This window comes from Leptonychotes weddellii, chromosome 7, assembly GCF_054177405.1.
Source record: "Leptonychotes weddellii isolate Sample4059 chromosome 7, ASM5417740v2, whole genome shotgun sequence".
NCBI lineage: Eukaryota > Metazoa > Chordata > Mammalia > Carnivora > Phocidae > Leptonychotes > Leptonychotes weddellii.
The window spans coordinates 23678366-23684365 of record NC_138375.1 but is presented as its reverse complement, the minus strand read 5'-3'; the positions used below and the strand labels follow the sequence as shown (position 1 = coordinate 23684365).

The following is a 6000-nucleotide window of genomic DNA, read 5'->3' as shown; positions in this document are numbered from 1 at the left end:
CCCTGCTGAGCAGGGAGCCTGATGTGGGACTCGATCCCGGGACTCCAGGATCATGACCTGAGCCGAAGGCAGTCGCTTAACCAACTGAGCCACCCAGGCGCCCTATTTTTTTTAATTTTATTTTATTTTATTATGTTATGTTAGTCCCCATACATTACATCATTAGTTTTTGATGTAATGTTCCATGATTCATTGTTTTCATATAACATCCAGTTCTCCATGCAGTACATGCCCTCCTTAATACCCATCACTGGGCTAAGTCATCCCACCACTGCAAATTTTAATATATACTGCATCTCCCCAAATAAGTTTTGAACAGCCAGGGGGCAGCATGAGGGTATAAAATGTTATTGAGTATGAAATGGATGAACTGAAATGCAAGTCTAGTGCACTTCACAGCTTTGCCCAGAGTGCAGACACAGAGGGCAGGGAGAGCCAGCTATCATGTTGCAGAAAAAGAGCCCACAGAGACTGGAGGAGGATGAGGTAAGGCCCCACTGTTGGTGTACATTCTGTATTCTCCAGGCATCCCCAGGGAGGGCACATTCCTCAAGGGCAAGCAGCAGAGCTGTTGATTTAAAAGATTCTTAGAATATTCTGTTCAATACCCCAGTGGAGTTTTCTTTGCCTGGAAACAATACATCTAGGCCATGCCTTGAACTGTGGGACATCCATAAGGAAGACTGTCATGATTCTAGGCCCCTAAGCAGTTTCCTGAGGCTTGGAAAGTCCCTTCAGGTCTCTCATCCTTTGACTTCTTTTTTCCCTTCCCAGGGAAAAGTGCTGATCACACCACCAAGTCTCAAGCCGATTCTCCATTCTTGACTTCTGGAGAAAATTGGAAGATTGACTATTGTCATACAGTGAGTCTGCAGTTTTTCAGTGAAGTTTTAAAACAGTTGCAAAGTTACTTACAATTACTTCTAGGGGTGCCTGGGTGGCTTGTTCGGTTAAGCGTCCAACTCTTGGTTTCAGCTCAGGTCATGATCTCGGGGTCCTGAAATCAAGCCCCATGTCAGCCTCCCTGCTCAGTGCGGAGTCTGCTTAAGATTCTTTCCCTCTCCCTCTTCCTCCCCCTCTGCCCCTCACCCTGCTCGCGTGCGTGTGCTCGCTCCCTCTCTCTCTCAAATAAGTAAATAAATAAAATCTTACAATTACTTCTAGAAAATCTAAGTAGCTAACCAATAAGCCCATCCTTCCTGGAATGCAACATGGCTCTCTGAGATTATTAGGGAATTTAGACAAGATGAGATGAAGAGGACTACAAAGAAGTTTGCACAGGTCCAGGTATAAGAAAAGAGCCATGTGATAGAGAAATTTGACTGCGAGCTGTGAGTTGGGTCTGGATGTGATCCTCTGTTTCTCTCAAGGGGGCACCAGGTACTGAAGGCCACCCGGACAGGCTGCTGGCATGTGCATTTTGAAAAAGCTTCTCTGTTATTTTTGATATCCTCTCTCCTCACCACCCCCACCAAAGCCCAGCTGAAAATCCCTGTGATAAAAGAAAAGAGAAATGAAAAAGGCATCCTGGGAAAGCAAGGCTGTGGATTGGCCAAGATGGACACAAAGGAAAGAGTGAAGTCATTCCTTCCTAGGGAAGACGTGAAAAGGTCCTTACTGTTTCCTGCAACCTCACTGTGACTTGCTTGCCTTCTAACATTCCCCTGGGGAGATAATAAATAGATACAGTGCTTTACAGAGCAATGCTCCTATTGTTCCCCTGCCGCACAAAGCTACTCAGAAATGGTGCCCTGGGGCTGTAACCCTAATTTCTTTTTAACATTCACGAGCAAACCAATCGTGGTTGCAGATAAAGACTCCAGAGATATTGTGCTACTTTCTCAATGAAAAAGAATTGAGGCTATGCTGAACTCCACTGCAGAACAGAGCACAGTATAATACATTCCATTATGCATTTATTCCCTCCACTGTCAGCATACAAGAATAGTCCCAACATGCACACTCTGCTCTTCCCTTAGTGCTCCTACCAGGCCCTCTCCCATCCCACCTTCATGCTCCAGTGCATTTCAGACCATAACCAGCCAGTGCTCTGCCCCTATTAACTATGTACACACTCCCACCCTGCTGGCCTACAGCAGTGCTCTTACTGATGACTCTTATTTTTGGATTCCTCTACTCTCAGTTTTAGCTACATTCCCTCCTTTAAGCCTCACACCAATGTTTTGAAGTGAAGACTTTCCTCATTTTACAGATGAGGAAGGAAATTAAGGCAGAGATGTTAAGGGAGTAATTTGTCCAGAATTACAGTTTGTCCCGAATGCAAGTCCTAGTCATCTTTCAAAAACATTACTCTTTCCATCAACTTGCATTGGATTATCCACACACTCAGCCTCTGCCTTTCTTTTACACACCTCCAGCCCACTCATCAAGTATGCTCTCTTTTGAACATTCAGTCACACTTTCTCTAACCCCTTTTTCTTTGCTTCTTCTTGCTTAGTTTCCTGATAAAAATTCCTGCCTTATTTTTTTCATTCATTCCTATGTGACTTGTTCTATATGTGAAAAAGTAGTACTAGGCAAGTACCTATTAAAGAAAAGTAAATTTGTGGGGCGCCTGGGTGGCTCAGTCGTTAAGCGTCTGCCTTCAGCTCAGGTCATGATCCCAGGGTCCTGGGATCGAGCCCCGCATCGGGCTCCCTGCTCCGCGGGGAAGCCTGCTTCTCCCTCTCCCACTCCCCCTGCTTGTGTTCCCTCTCTCGCTGTCTCTCTCTCTGTCAAATAAGTAAATAAAATCTTTAAAAAAAAAAAAGAAAAGTAAATTTGTGACTTTACAAGTAAAAATAAACATAGTAAACAGCAGCCCTATTCAAAGATAGGGAGATACCCAAAATTCCTCCAGAATTTCTACAAGAATGCGCATCCACTTTCTCCTCCTTCTCGGATGAAATATTTTTAACTTAACCATCAGCAGTAAATTATATCATTTTCAGTTTGGTGTAGTTTTTACCCCAAAATTGCAATATTTCAAGTCAGAGACCTTTGCAGGCTGACCTGGGAACCCAACCACCAAACATGCTATGGTAACTTAGAAAAAGGAATTTTTAAAACCCCATTTTAGTTGGTAATAGTTTGTTTAGTTTGTAGAAATGTATACTATGGAAAAGTATATGTATAATGTCTCCAGTCAAGGTCTGTGCAAGCTCCTGTTTAAGTCAGGACAGGAGCTTCCCTTTTCCCATAATCTTATACACCAAAGGGTTGTTGCTTATTTTTTTTCCACGAGTAATTATCTAAATGTGTTTATTCTCTTATCCCTTTCAGCTGCCTGCCTGCTTGATCAATGAATGCAGAGTCCGTGTTCCTTCCTCTAGTTTCCTGCTCTTCCTCATTATTTCAGCCCCAGTGCGTCACTGATGAGCTTGCCTGCACAGCATGAAGGTGGGTGTACACGATGTTGTAGATAATTGAGAGATGAGATAAGATCCACGATTTCATTTCTGACACCTGCCTCTTATTCCATAGTTTGGTGTCAGGAAGACATGCTTTGGTGTCCCTATATTTTGTCATAAATATATTTTTATAAAACCTTCATTTTCTTATAAGTTCAACATCTTTCAAAAATGATCCTTGTTCAAAAGTGGAATCCTGGTCTAAGATTTATGAGAACTCTATCCAGTTCTGTTTCAGGACCATTTATGTGACCTTGGGCAATAAAATGCCAGTGCAGTTTGAATAAAAGAATGACAAGACCTGACTTTTTAAAAGCTCACTCTAGCTGATGTGTGTAGGGTTAGGAGCTGGGAGGCCGAGAAGTGTTTATTGCAATAAACAGAACAAGATACGATGGTGGTTCAGACCAGGGTGGTACCAGGGGAGGTGAGAGCTGTGGTCTGATTCTGGACATATGTTGGCAGCAGAGCCAAGAAAATTTACTGACAGACTGAAGGAATTAGAGGAGTCAAGAATGATTTTGAGTTTTATGTTTATATATTACACCAAATCATTTCACTATAGTTAGAGCATTTCTACTTTCTCTGCCCCACTCCATCTGTTACTTTGCGGGCAAAAAATGTGGGACTTGGAGAATCTCACTGAGTTATCCAGTCTTTATATTAAAGGATTTAGAACCAAAATTTTGTGTTTGTAATACATGATATAACTTCATTTTATGTTGGTTTAGAGCAACCTGTGTTGTTAAATATGAACATTCCTTGATCACTCTGGAATCTGCGCTTTTTTTTCAGCGTGTCAGATACTCATAATCTGCACAGTTTTCTTCCTTGATCACTCTGAAAAATTGCAGTTCAACTCCCCCTATTTCCCTTTCTTAGTTGATTTTTCTCCCAATCCAACATCTCACATACTATATATTTATATATACTTACATATCTTGTTTATTGTCTGTCTCCCCCACGAGAATATAAACAGCAGTTTTTCTCAGTTTGTTCATTTTCTATATCTCTGCTCCCTAGAAGAGTGACTGGTACACAGCAGGTTTCAGTAAATATGTATGAAGTGAATACATGCACGAATGTGTGGAAGAAAGGAGAGCAGGAAGAAAGATAGAGGAGGTGAAAGAGATGGAGAGAGAGGGAAGGAGATTAAATGATGAAACTGAAACTGCTTTGCAAGCACACATTCTGCAATGCCCTTTGCTAAGGGACACAGGAAATTCAAATTCTCTGGCCTTTTAGGTCTAATAGCCACACACATATGCACAAACAAAATAATAAAATGGAATTTTAAAGTAATAAAATATAAATCAAATGAAAGAATTGTTAGTTTTTAAAAACTAAATTCAACTATTGTAAATTCATTTCCCACAAATGATATTGAGTCTGGACACATTTTCTTTACTCTAGAAGATTTGAAATCCTGCCATTTTCCACTGGATGGAAGATAAAAGCTATGGCAGGAGTTAGAGAAACTATGATATAGATTTTTTTTTAATGACTATTGAGCAAATAAATCAAGTGACACCATTCTCCCAAATAATGCTGAACTGTAGCATTTAGTTACTCATAATTCTGAATGGCTCACAGAAGAAAACATGCTACATGCTTATGTATGAACTGAAGAAGAACTAAAATTTCAGGGCACAAGGTCATGATTCAGAAAGTTGGCCTTTCCAAACTCCAGTCCCCATGAATCAAAATGCAGTATAGCCAGCAGGCATGGGAGTCATTTCCTGCTACTGAATCAGTAGCACTGTCTGCTACAACTCTTCCTAGATTTGGGTTGTATGAAGACCTACTCTTGGAAACCTTAAGTGAATATTTTCAGTTAGACCATATGTAATATGGGTATTTCAGTTTGCAGTTAACAAAACATGGTTATGTATCTTACCCATCCTGTGGACTAGGTGGAGCTCCCTTTCCCAGAGAAGATGCAAATCAGTTAAACTCTTGGCTGTGTGGTCCCTGTGCTGGTTATCTTCTGTTTTCACTCCAGACCCATTCTCTTCCCTTCTCCACACTCTCCCCCTTCTCTGTCTTCTGTGCCTGGAAAGCCACTGGCCTGCAGCAAGGACCCCCTGGGCTTCTGGCTTCTCACTGTGTTTGGCCAAGGAGAGACACTGGTGGGAGAGGAGAGGGCAATGGAGAATAAGCCCTGAGCCTTTATTTCCCCAGCTCCCTTCTTAGCAGGCCTCAGTGAATAAGCCATATTCCTCTAGGCAAACCACAGTTCCCTTCCAGTGGGTGGCCTCTGTGGGTTCTAGACTCAGCCCCCTTCTCCCTATCCCTTCAGGCTTAGAGATAGTAACATGTTAATGGCTGCCAATACTGCCCTGTTGGTTGTTTTCCTTGAACTTAGCCTTTGCTTTGTAAGTAGTTCCTTTATTAAATTCTTCTCAAATCACCTGCTTTGAGTGTGCCCCCATTTTGGTGCTAGAACCCAACAATGTGCAGGCTTAATAAGTAAGGGGAAGAAAAAGACTTGTACCCAGATATGTTAACTTCAAATCCAGGCCCCTATTTAATTGTCAAGGCTATCAGTATGATGAAGCTATATGCCTTCTAGAGGAAACCTGATTGACCA

General features: G+C 41.9%; 1 long non-coding RNA gene across 1 annotated transcript in view; it reads left to right on the top strand.

The window, feature by feature from the left end:
* The window catches only part of LOC145722542 (uncharacterized), a 226482-nt gene that overhangs the window by 197303 nt on the left and 23179 nt on the right, over positions 1–6000 (top strand). Inside the window, exons 4-5 of the long non-coding RNA XR_014146872.1 lie at positions 775–863; positions 3283–3399. This is a non-coding gene — a long non-coding RNA (uncharacterized LOC145722542). The remainder of the gene's footprint in view (positions 1–774; positions 864–3282; positions 3400–6000) is intronic.